Source organism: Cylas formicarius, unplaced genomic scaffold, assembly GCF_029955315.1.
Source record: "Cylas formicarius isolate icCylForm1 unplaced genomic scaffold, icCylForm1.1 PGA_scaffold_4__25_contigs__length_36172078, whole genome shotgun sequence".
Lineage (NCBI taxonomy): Eukaryota > Metazoa > Arthropoda > Insecta > Coleoptera > Brentidae > Cylas > Cylas formicarius.
This window is the reverse complement of record NW_026844334.1, coordinates 21,425,346-21,439,261: the sequence shown is the minus strand read 5'-3', so window position 1 is coordinate 21,439,261 and position 13,916 is coordinate 21,425,346. Positions and strand designations below refer to the sequence as shown.

Genomic DNA, 13,916 nt, shown 5'->3' with positions numbered 1-13,916 from the left:
GCAAAAATGATATCACTAACGAATGACCGAGGAATACTTTGAAGTTTTTTAAACTTATATTTCAGTGAAGCTAGTAACTTTAAATTGCGATTAAACCTTACCGACCTACCTGCTCTATACGAAAATCAAACTTTGGTTCATTAAAAATAGGCAGCCAAGACATTGGTTTCAATTATAGATTAATATTATTCAGATCATCGTAGACAGAAGTTCGTAATTGAGAATGCTATTCTTTTTAGCTGAAGTGGAAGGACCGAGTCTCATCAGGAGTATTCGAAGCTGCTTTATTAATTGAAGTAACGAAGAATGTGTCTTATAGACCAAGCCTGTAAAGGCATTAAAGCTACATACACACTTAAAAGCATTTTGATTAAAAATAATTTTTAAACCTTTCGGAAATGTTTACAATTCGTTTCGGTATTATTTTTAGATGTCACATAAATTTAATTTTTCTGATAATTTCGATAAAATGAAAGTGACAAGAAAGGGCAAGAGTGCAGCGGCCGGACGTACCTGTTTCTACCCTTATCCATAAAAATAACAACATACAATTATGATTTCCATTTTACATCCTTAAATGCAGCCAGGTTTTTAATTAATTTGGAAAAAAATTTATTGTCAGTTAAATTTTTCAAATATACGAAATTTATTTTTTCTGCTCCGTAATATACTCAATTATACTGCGATGCAAAATTGTACCCAAAAATTAACGCTTTATCACAGTTGCATAATATACTGTTTTTTAAATTCTTGTCGAAAGCGTAGTTTTGATGTAGTTCCAAACCAAATATGTTTCTTCACGTGAATCCATACATGATATTTCGAAACCAGCCATATTTCAGCAATTTCTTAAAATCGAATATGAGTTATGCTAGGAAAATTTCGAGACAAGTTTCCACAAGTATTTTATTTCTATACGGATTTGCAACTGTTTTCATATTTTGTTTCTGTCGACACGATAAGCTAGCTTAAGCTTCTATCATCTAACAACTTTGTTTGAAACTTTTAAAATACGTGGTAAAATACAGTTGAGAAAATGAATGAATAAACGAATCTAACTATTTTGCCCCTAGATTTATTACCAGAAAACTTCAGGATTAGAAAAATTATGTTTAAAAAATTACTCTTTTTGTAATTTTTAATAAATATGCCCTGAATTAAGAACGCTTTCTAGATGTGTTAAGCCATTCACTCTATAAAGACGACCACAGCAAAAATGAATAATATTCCTCAGTCATCCAATATTCTCAATAGCCCTTGAAGACGTTGCAAAAAACTTGGGGTTGAGCATTCCCTGCCTATATATACGTCATCAATATAGATTGGATTGCAACATATTTGGGTGGATCCCTTAGGGGGTAAGACGATAGAAGGGAGGTGACCGGAACCCTCTATGCCTGATGAATTTCCTCCCTTTGTGCGTAATCAGTCGGCTGTGCGCGCCATGCGAAAACCGGATCTTGGCGAGCTAAATCACATGATCAGTGGCGTAGAATTTTAACGGCGATCGTCGGGTTTGGTGTTTGTCGGTGATAAATTATTAATAGGTGGACGTCAATTTTGGGACATTTACGTGTTAAAATGGAAAAGCGCTTTTTTGAAAAATCCCATTTAGTTTTAGGGTTTAAGGCGGTAACTGGTTTAAAAGAATTTTTCTAAAAATATCGATTATACGTACATGAAATAGGAATGCAAAATCTTTTATCTCTATCGCTAAACGGAGAACTTTTCTGTCGAATCCACTGGATTTAAGTAACATCTAGGATTTTTTTGACTTCGGTAAAACCTTTTCATGTATATGTATGTAGTTTTTCATCCAATGTTACTAAATTGCAAAAAAAATAATGAAATACTTATAATTTATTCAAGAAATGGATAATGCATACATACGTTGCTATACAAAATTTATTTTTTGACATCTAACAAAAGTTAGGTGGCGAATGCCGTTTTCAATCTTTCTTTAATTAAAAATTGAAGTGATATTTTACAATAATAATAATAGTAACAATAATAATAAATTTCTTGACTTGATTATTTAGGGATACAACAAATAATCACATTATAAATGGACGAGATTCAGAATATCTAAATCCGAAGAAGGAGATGTCTGATCTTAAATCTAGCCGTCTACTAGTAAATAGGTTACAGAATTGCCGCAGATCATAGTACAATAGTGGCAAATGCATCTAACAATATTTCATAGGAGAGGGTAGGGCAAGGCGGCCAACTTAAGATTTTTATAATTTTTTGACTTTAACTAAATTTACCCAAATTTTAGCAAAGCTTCTAAAAAAACTTTTTTTTCGTCAGTTCTGGTTAGAAAAATGATGAAAAAAAATTTTGAGGTGGGCCTCCTTGCTCCGACGGCCTTGCCCCACCATCCCCTACATTAAATTTACTTACTTCAGCAAAAAAAAATTAAAGGAAATAAAAAATGAACGGACAAAGAGAAAAATACAATCCATCATTCTAAGGCTGCTAACATTCTAACAAACATACAAATTAATGAAAAGGGCAGTTCTAAAAGATGATTTAGCAGTTAAGCTTCGTAACTCTAAATGAGGTTTATTCGTTATTTTTACACACTGGCAAGAAAAAGACCTCTTTAACAGCTCCGTTGAACGGAGAGGACCGTAAGGGTACCTCTGAAATAAATATTAACGTTGTGTACACCTGTCCGAAAAGTTATTTTCTCCTAGAGGAAGGGTACCGATTTGTATTGTATAAAAAATTGTACTCGCGTGAAGATATGTTCTGTTACACATGTTTCGTCAATTGTCGAGTTAAAGAGTGTGATTGACGCAAGTATGCTTTTTTAATGCATAAATTAATCGAAGACAACAATTCTGCTTTCTCTGACTACAGAGTACAAGGCAAAAGCCTTATAAAAAGAAGAAGAAGAAGAAGACTTACTTAAATTTAAAAGTTTGTTAAGAGTTTAATAATGAAAAGTGTCTAAAAATGACAGAAAATTGCAATCAGGTAAAACAAAATATTAAAAATCAATCATGTTAATATGAAGGCATGTTCAGCCGGCGAACCATAAATAATTATGAAATCTCCCATCATGCAAAAATGAAGAACCCGTTAATCTCCCCGTTATTTTTTAGCTATTGTCAGTAGTGCCTTTTCGATATGAGAATCTAAAATATATTATGTTCATGACATTTTATAACACAAAATGACGGCAAATTTGTTATGGCATTTTCAATATATTGACCACGTGCTTTTAATAAACTTTTTTTTTAGGAGTGTTTTTATTTTAGAATTTAGCTAGTTATTTTAGTTATGGATTTAATTTGACAGTCCTTGTTGTCCATTGTTCATTAATCAAGCTTAGAAACAAACCACTTCTTTGCAAAGTATGAATTATAAAAAAAATAGGTTTATAAGCACGTCACTGGGTAAAGAAACTCCTGTTCAAGTTACTAACGGACGCAACTCTGATCTAATCGGATTTGTCTAACTGGTTCTTGTTGTTCTATGCTGAAGACGGAGTTCTGATTTACGACATATATTCGCAGTTTCCGCCGAACATGAATTCGGAGAATCAAAACACGTTTCGGAGATCGCGTCGAGGAGGTAAATTGATTAGAAATTTATGAGAGCAAAAGGGCGTCTGGTTGAGGTATAACCTAGACAGTTTTACACACTCCGATTGCTGTATTTTTAGGTTTGGTTGCCTTTGACATATTAAAATGGAGAAAACCAATAATTTGCCAAGGTAGGGTTCCTCCCTCTAGGCCCAACAAATCCTGAAAATTTAATTAATTCTTCCGAGCGATAAACTTACGAGAAGGAAACAAAAATTCAATCAAACGGAATTTGATAAATGATTCGGAACACAAAGTGCAGAGCGAGCTTACGAAAATAAGTCCTCGACCCTCCGACCACTCAATTAATGCTTTTCTTATGTTACTGCACGAAAACAGTGGGAATTTCCAAAAGATATTTATGGCCGCTTTGCCTCTCGCCACTTTTCCGACAATCATAGTTTTCTTTCCTCCGGCATCCAGGGCTTAATCATCAAAACCCGCCCCCTTGGAAAAGTTTTTCTTCGATTCTACGAAATGGAACGCTTATTCCAACCCCCGTTGGGGGACGCCGAGGAAATATTTTTCCGAGAAAATGTAACTGGAATCCAATAACTCGGCGATCTGTTTGAGATTCTCGCGGAAAAGATAAACGCCTAAATGATGTTCTCAAAAACGCTACTTTAAAAATGGGGTGATCGTTTGACGAATTATTTAAAAAGTATGAGTAGCATAACAAAATATTAAATCTTTGAAAAGTAACTTGAAAATATTTATAAAACAAATTAACATTCCTGGAATATTTTAATAATATCGTTATAAATTTAAAAATATACTGCATGTAATTTTGGTTTAGAATAGTATTATGGATTCAAGAATACGGAGTCACATATTTTTTTTATTAAGACCTACTTTCCAAATTAAATAATAATATTTCAAAAAAATTGGTTTGGAAAAAGTTATTATTTAACTTTCTGAAGTGTTACGATAAATCTACAAATTTCAAAACCTTCCTTTTGTGTAATTTAAGGATTCATATTGGTTCTAAAGGTCATATAGATTTCAGCATTCTGAAATTATTTATTAATTACGTACCTATTATTATTACAATTATATCCTAATGGAAAATATCTTTACATCAGAGTGGGTTTCGATTTTATTGTGGATTAATGGAAATAGACTAATTACTCAAAAACCTCATTACAAAAAGCATAAAAAAAGGTGCCAAAACATAAGTGATGCGCATTGCGTTGATATTTTAGCATTTGGTCAAGAGTGGGAAAATTACCAATACTATACAGGGTGAGTCAAAAAAGATGCATCAATCGGTTAATGACATGCATGAAATTATTGGCCATGCAATTTTTCATTCAAATGCAAGGCGCAGAACTTCATTTAAAACACATTCTTATTTCTAAAACTCCCTCTTTATCAAATATTGTAAAAAGTCATTTTTACATCCGTCCTGTTAGTAGTAGGCTACGCTTTTCATGGTGTGTATTCTATGCCCTATTATCACTCAAGTTGTCTCGATGTATACCTAGGGTGTTAATATTTATTTCGTTCAATTAGCCTCTCCCTTGCATAAGTTGTTGTTTCTTCTGTGATATTGCACATCAATAAATAAATTAAAACTTAACAAATGATAATTAAAAGAAAATATTATGATTTTACTTATTTAAAGAATGCTACAAAATAAATCAATAAATAAATGAAAAATTCAACGTTATATTTATCAATAACTAAATAGAGTAAAATTTAAAAAAAGAAGAAAAAAGAAACAAAAACTTTTTCTTTGCCTTCTCTATGTGGTTCGGTGGATTTGTTACGCTTTTAAATTTGAAAAATTATTTTTATTGCTTACTTTTTTAATGCTGGACTCAATTCATCACTTTTGTTTATTTTCTTTTTTTTCTCCTTCTCTTTTTTATGTATTGTTGTTAACTAAGCTTTGCATATTATTATGTACTTCTATGGCAAGAGGACACTCTTGTGAGTTTAATCTGTTTGTATCCCATAGAAGAAGTAAATAAATAAAAAAAAAACGTAAAAACAATAATCCGGAGACCTAGAAATCCGGAGCAAGGATGTCTAGGTATTAACGAAGAGGGAGACAGGTGGAACATTTAATTTAAATTCGTTAAATTAATGTTAAACTAATTAATTTTTATACTTAAGAATTTTTTGTCATTGTGAATTATCTCAAACTACGATCGTCATAAAAATAAACAAGAGAAAAACAATTGTGCAAAGTAAACAAAAAGACTAGGAGTATACCGACAAAAATTTGGCGGTAAAAGGGTACAGGACACAAATCAAAATTGTTCTACACGGTAAGTTTTAACAAAATATGCAAAATTGGGTGATTTAGATAGAAATAAAATGTTATTTTCACTCTCCTCTGAATGTTTTATTGGAATTTGATAACCATTTCTTGTTGATGGGTTATTTTTTGTAAATGTAGTAAGAAATTTTCTGGAATATTTCGGAAGGAACATATTAATTAAAATCCAAATCTGCGACAATTTCTGTAACAATGAGGATAAAGCTCATTTCCAATGAGAATTACTTACGGATTTTTTCTGACTTTGTGAAAGAGCCTGTTATTTTTCAGCTTCAATGGTAAGTGCGAAATTTTGAAACTTTTCGATATCCAATTGGCGAGAGTTGATTTTGAAACACCCAGTGTAGCTCTTAAACATACAAAGCGCGATTTTGAGCATTTACAGGGCAAAACGAGCGTGACTAAAATATTAAAGACGTAACCGTATTAGAAAGTAGGTATGCTCTTTGTTCGACATAGTAGAAAAAAACTTTCTCTCCCATTTTTTCGTTCTGCATTCAAACGCACCGGACCCTCTAAAAACGTTCCTAGAATCATCGCACTTTCGTAGCGTCGCTCTGGTTAGGTAACTTTTATGGGGTCGTAAAACTTTATAACGATGGGAAGGATGAAAACACCCCTGGAGAGAATCAAAAATTTTAGCTTCCACTTATGTCTTAGAAAGGTGCGGGCTGTTTTGGGCGAATCTTCGAGGCAGACGTTATTGTGAAGTTGGTTGTTTAGGTTAAATGAAAATTGTGTTAACTGCGGTTATGGTTTGCAGTGAAATGCAGTTATGGTTTGTTTGGGTTAGTTTCTTTCTGAAAAGTTGATTTGAACGTTTCTAGGTATATTCATATGTCAGAATTTCAATAGTTGTCTTAACAAAACCCATTAAAAATGTTTATAGATTTTACAAATAACAACAATAATGGTAATATTAAAGTGAGCGGGTTATAATATGTGTTAGTGTGCAAACGAATAATTCAAAACTTCAGGACACAACTGATTAAATTATTATGAGGTAAAATGTTTGTAGTACTCATGTTTACGGTTGCAGTTTAAAAGTTTTTGGGTTATTAATAATATTTTTAAATGGCATTAAAATAGGATAGTTGTCTAAAAGACCTCATCCGAATTTTTATATAATTTTCAACAAGAATTGCTTAAAGATTTCCCATATACCTCATAATTTATTATTGTAGTATTTTCAAAGAGTCTGTATCTAAACAAGAAAAGTGAATCGATATAGACGGCAAGGAAGTGAATCAAAAATTGGATTTTAAAATATATATACTTTTTTTTAAGACGCGAGCGATAACCAGTAATGGGGACGCGGCTATAAATCGTTTTATTTCGACATTAGTCTACAATTTAGCTTTGTAAAGAGTTTGTCAGTGGATGCAATATATTGGCGAAACTTGACAGTAATGGGCCGTTACGACACTTTAAACGACTTTTATCTCTTCTCTGTGTATTGAAATAATCAAAAATGGGCTCAAAAAATAATCGTCTTTTACCATGACAATAATTACAAATAATAATGGTTTAAGTTACAAAGCATTTTAACTAACTACGCGATATGCTTTATCGGCGACTTGGGTTGAGCTGCTCCACTCCCCCCAATATAATTGCATTTTCTAGAAATAACATTTTTCGAACAGCCCAAAAGAAAAATTATATTCAAAAGCGCTTGACTGAGGTTCCAGTACATTCGGCACGTGGCGTCCGTTTAGAGATTCATAAAAAAAACCAAAGATAAATAATTAAGACCACCTAAAGGGTCCATCGCTACCCAGTTTTTAGCCATTTATCGAGCTAATTTACACCGGTCTCTAATGCCTCCATCAAAACGCGGACCGACCCGAAACGGCCTAATTGCCAAAAGCTTTCATGTTACACACCCCCGTTAGGGTTTTCTTAATTATATCCCCTTCGTATGGGGTTGTTTTTGCGCTCGAGGGTGTACGGGATCATATCGCATATGCCACTTAGGACGGTTCTCGATTATAAATGGGCGTATCGAATTTTGGATTTTTCTGATTTATTGCAGATCTGTATGGCACCGCTTTCGATTATTAACGTTCCTTCGTTAGAATTCTGCTGTATAGTTCGACAGGGAATTCAACTTGAATTGGATTTCTATTAGAGGAAAATATATGTTTCACTTCAATTTTGTCAAACAAAAATTTTACCAACTAGCCAATCGAAACACATAATCAAAAATTTGCAGCAAATCTAAAATAGTGTATTATGCGACAAGTGTGGCAAACGGCATTTGAGTTTATTTGGCACCAGCAGAGCGAATGTTTAATAAACGAGTGACTTAAAAAGTTTACCAAACGTGTTGCGTACTATACATTTTCTACGACCGTTAATTTTTGGGTACATTTTTACAAAACAACACGAATACATTCACTGGCAACCGCCAATGAATTTCCGAAGTGGCTCGTATCCGTGGGACAAGAAACTCGCGAGTGAGATACAGAGTTTACCAAACGTGTTGCATATTAAACTATTTCTACGACCGTCACTTAAAAATTACAATTTAACAAATTAAAAATATTAACAGATTATGGGATTAATAAATTTAGTACCATTGAAACAAAATATTTACTAGTTGCCATTAAACCTATTCGTTTATAGTTCCAATCGGTTCTGCTATTGTTATCTCTGTTTATCTGTGTACGTTAGACGGAATAAACACAATTTTAATACTTTATGTTGTTTATTTAACTTTTCAATAGATCATTAAATAGTTTATTTTAAAAAAAAGACTATAATTGGAAGAAAAATCATCCAAGGATAGAGCTTTTAAGAAGATTAAATTTTTAAGTTCGTATAAGCAAGAAAAAGCAGACCCTAACCTTCAGTTTTGTTTTGTCTGTACTGATGAGACACGGATATTTTAAAATCGTAAAATGCTCTTGACAAGATATTAATGTAAAAACTGTAACGGTATGTAAAATTTCTGTGGGAAACTAATATTATAAATGTGACTTAACTTACCGACTAGTCCACTAGATTTTAATCGTAGCTTATAGCATGTAGTTAAATTGTCGAATATATTGCATAACATTTTTATGTGTATTAGTTTTTGGGTACAAACGTAAAAATTCAGACCGTGCGGTGGCAAAATCTCCAAAAAACATCCGATTGCTCCCAAACCCGCGGTAAAATGCCGTAAATGTGGGAAACGAAACTGATTTGATAAATGTTGGCATATTTTCAACTATCAAAGATGCTCATAGATTTCAAGATCAATTCATTTTTTTGGGTCTCGATGAGATATTTAATGGCGCAACGAAATGTTGGAATATTTTCAACTTTGAAATGATCAACCATTTTTAAGATCTCGATAGTGTTTTGTGATATTAAAAAAGTAAAAACTCCTTTTGGTAGATGTTTTTATCTAGAATTCATTGGATATAAAAAGAAACAGTAAGTCTAACGCTTAAAATAAAACTTCCTGTTTGTTTTTGTGGGATTAAAAATAGTGCTATTTTTTCTCTTATCAATGATAAGTTATTTTTTGTTTCCTAAAGGTAAATTAAATTTTAAAAAGCTTTCACCACGTTCAAAACTTAATAAGATATATATTAATTTAATTAATTAATTAATGGTCGCCTAATTTTTTTTATCAAAAGCCCGCTTTTGGATTTTATTTCAAGAGATTATCGAAATACGACAATACAATTATTATCAAGTATTATTTGTTATAATAAACAAGTGGTTTAGCGAGTACTATTTTTTTTACGCCACCATTTTTTTAAAGTAGTCTGTAAAAAGGCTGTATCATTTATCAAAACAGATTCAAATGTTACTTACAAAATTAACATTGTCTCAATGAAAACAACTAAAGCTTTTGGATTTTATTTCATGTAATTATCGAGATACACAGTACATGTGATTATTAATTTTTTTTACTCCACCAATTTTATTAAGTAGTTTGTAAAAACAGCTGTACCATTTTTTATAAAGCAGATTTAAATGTTATTGGCAAAACTAACGTTGTCTCAACGAAAACAACTACACATTAAACGAAAATTGTGTTGGCAGACATTACGTGATTACAATTACAATAGTCATCTTTTGTTATCTAAAGGTAAATTAAATTTTAAAAAGCTTTTACCACATACAAAACTTAATACGGCTTTTGGATTTTATTTCAAGAGAATATTGAGATACACAGTACATGTGTAAGTATTGAAGTATCACTCGATATAATAAACAAGTCATTTAGTATTCTGCAGTCTGTTAAAATAGCTGTATCATTAAAAAAAAATAGATTCAATGAAACCAACTAAAGATTAAAGGAAAATTGTGTCAGCATGCATTAGAGCCTTTAAAGTACTGATTTGGGTGTTACTTAAAACATGATTTTTAAAAAAACTATTATATTATTTATATTTATAATTGTTAGAATGTAGACGCTTTTTCAATATTAACCTATATGAAACAGTTGAAGCGGTTATCAAATTTTTAATTAATTATGAATTACTTCTAACTAATCGATAAAAACAAGTGGAGATTCCTAAATTGAATGGACGGACCTCATTTCACTTATTGGTTTTGAAGAACCATATTCGACCGGAATTTCAACTTAATAACAATAACAACAAATAATAATTTTGCTATTTTCTAGAAAATTTTCCTGTGAATGCGAGTTTTACACGTCGATCAATGTTCATAAAAATCCCAATTACTTGTAAAACACCTCGAAATATAGCTATTAAATTTATCCAGCTTTTTTGTTATTTTATCGGCTCGCACAATCGCCGGCCATTCGGTTCCGGCTGCGCCATTTCGCGTTTTCCTTCCGTTCCACGGGCTGGCAGCATGCAGGGGGTTGTGCGACCGGTCGACCAAATATCACGCGTCGAAATGCCTCCCCCGGGGCTTTTCCGCCCTGATTTCATGCCCAACTCTAATCGGCGATCAGTTTTATTCCATTTGCCTGGAAAAGTTTCCATCGCCATTGTTTTGCCGTTTTTATCTGGGCTCATTTTTCCGATTCGATATTTTGCTATTTCCTTTTAAAAATTGTTTCTTTTTTCTTTGTTCAAGCTCTACCAAACACATCGATGCACTGAAAAGGTTGCAGTTTTTGTATTTGCCGTAATAATAAAAAACGTTCCATATCTTCAATTTTTTTTTATATCAAAATCAGGATTTCTTTTTGTTAGTAATTATTTCAGATATCGACAATGAAGATGAAAAAATTATTTATTTATTAAAGTAAGTAGACAGATTTTAGCTAATGTGATATTTAGTCCTGCTACCTCCGCACCTGTTAATGATTTTCCGCAAAATTACCAGTGGTAAATATTTCTTAAATATCCCCCTACAGATATGTCTTTATCAGGGTATACTTTATCTGCTATCTTTATCTTAAGATCTATAAATTAAAAAAAAAAAGCGACGTGGAACATGCTCTATGATTCCACACGACTGCATCGAAATTTAATTTCGACCCAATGTATGTCATGAATAGAATTTTGAGAACCTCCCTACTATTAAAGTGCCTTACGCAACATAGATTCATAGCCATAGAGTCGGGAAGCACTCGACGCAACATTCAGAATGTGATTCGCAAAAGATAATTTTTATCAAATATTACCGTTAACTCTGTGACAATATGAACCTACAATGTTAATAGAACTGAGTGACAATAGTAAGAATATGGTATTAAAGAAGGTGAAAAGTCGCATGATGATTTTCAATGAATTATAAATCAATTTCATGTTTGGAAGTCGGTAATGGGTATTAATTATTATGAACGTATACAGAAAATACCAAATCGATTTTGTTGTGGTAAACGACACACCTCTGCTTTACATTAAGAATAAAACTGGACTCATTTTTATTATTTAAAAATTAAATAATTTTTTTTTCTTGGCTTTTTGTTCGATAGGATATACTGTCATAAAACACCGATCTTAAATACCTACATACTCGAACCGAACAAAGTGTCCATCTGTTTATTTAATTTAAATCATATTATCTAAAGAGTTTAGTTTTAAAAATACGAACTATTTACTATCTACTCATTATTACGAAAAGCAAAGCTTCAAATTCACAAAACCTCAACTGCAAGTTAATACAACAAACGTTTTAGAATACAATTTTTTACATTGATAGACCAAACTTTCCATAGCTGAATACTTTGGCAAGGCTAGTGTTAAAAACAATTCAATCTTAACAAAGTCACCGTACTAGGTGTCACCATGCTATGCTACCACTGACATACAGTAATATAAAAAAAATTAGTATAATTTGCACAATTACAGTTATGTCCACTGATTAATATTAGGCAGATGGAAATTTAAGTTTTGTTTGTTCTTTTTGATAAACGAAACCTGCGCGAACAAATTCTTCATCTTCTTATATACTTCGTTTCTCTGCTAAAAATATTAAGTATAAATAAACCATTATAAAATTGATTTTTAATAGGAAAGCAAATGCTGGCAAAAGTTTGCTCTTTACCTCTGTTTTTCTGTTAAGTTAACCAAAATTTCAACGAGCAATTAAAAATCACTTTTTTAAATAAACTACAACTTTAACTAACCGATCCTACGTAATAGCAAACTTGTCATCTATTAAAAATTGATAATTTATAATTTTTGGTGCTTACCTTTATAAATACAGCATTGCGCAAAATCCACCACAATTCGAAGACATTACCTGAAAATAAAATAAAAATCTACGTAAATATCGAAATAATGAAGTTAATAACTTTTAAAAGTTCATAAATAACGCCGAAAGTATATTAAAGCTTTATAAGTAAATAATAAAAGTATAACAGAAGTCGACAAATAAGCGCCACCCTTTAAGAACCATTTAAATAGCAATAAAAATAAACTTTTACGACTATGCAAGCAAAACTCCCCAAGACCATAAATCACGCAGCTGCCGGTTTTCCATTAAAATCCGAAATAAGACGATCACCAGGCAGCTATTGAAAAAAAAACTCACGCATGCCGAAATAAGGACAGTTGTTCATAATTATAATAAAACAGCCTCTAAATTGAAATAAATAATTAATGATGTTTATTAGATATAAAAACTTGATTAACATACTTCTCTTTCAGGCAAGAAATGCTAGGAAGTTCGGCAACGTCGCGGAGACATAAATTTAATCGACGAGCTGCAAATGGTAAGCGTTGAAAACGATTCTAAACTCGATGTGGCGGCCATCCGGCGGCAGTGAGTCGAAGCTTCTAAAGGGTTGTAGTTGGGGTGAATATCAGTGGAGGGCGCTATCAGCGTAGTCCATTTTTTTATTTCACTGTATTTTGATTATATAGTGTACGTTCTAAATTTTTTTGGTATTCCATCAACCTTCGGATTTATTGTCTCAGGTAAAATTTAGCTAGAGTATTGAATTAAATCAATCACAGTCATAGTTTTTATCCGATCTATAGATAGAAAAATTATACTTATATAAAATTTCTTATTAAAATGATTGCCTAATAGTCTTCCGCCGGTGTGGGATCACAGAACGCAGAAACAACCAAGGTCTGTGAGCGAGCAATAAATCTGCTTTACCTTGTTATTAAGTTGTTCGAGAGTGTGGGTTTGTACCGGTGCCCAAAATGGAAGGAAATCGAAAATGATAGGTTTTCATATAGGATTATAAAATTGACTTTGGACGCAATAGATTTTTTGCGTCATAGTTTCGTGTAATCAAATCCGAAAAATGCGGAAACAAGTGAAAGGTAGGCATATTTTAAGCTAGATTCATTCTAACTCTACACATTTGACTTTTTGTCAGATAACAAAGAAAACATAACATTTATGAGTTCAATTTTTAACTTGTTGTATACCAAAGTGCGTTATACTGGAATACTGTTTGCAAAAAAACTAATAATTTATGAACTTATTCACTAATAATTATTGTAGAAGATTTGTAGATTGGTATGTGGCTTAACACATTGCTTTATTCTTTCAGGCACTCCGCTAGAGATCCTTTTCAGATTCGCTGAACTCATTTTTTGAAAATTTTACTATAACAGATGGTTATTAAACGTTAATGTTCTTCATTTTTGGACAAATAATAA

General features: G+C 32.0%; 1 protein-coding gene across 2 annotated transcripts in view; it reads right to left on the bottom strand.

Moving 5' to 3' along the window:
- Positions 1–13,916, bottom strand: part of LOC132700707 (homeotic protein antennapedia-like) — a 227,053-nt gene that overhangs the window by 167,084 nt on the left and 46,053 nt on the right. For both annotated transcript variants that reach the window (XM_060668198.1, XM_060668197.1), the window contains exon 2: positions 12,491–12,540. The gene's annotated coding sequence lies outside the window, so the exon portion shown is untranslated. The remainder of the gene's footprint in view (positions 1–12,490; positions 12,541–13,916) is intronic.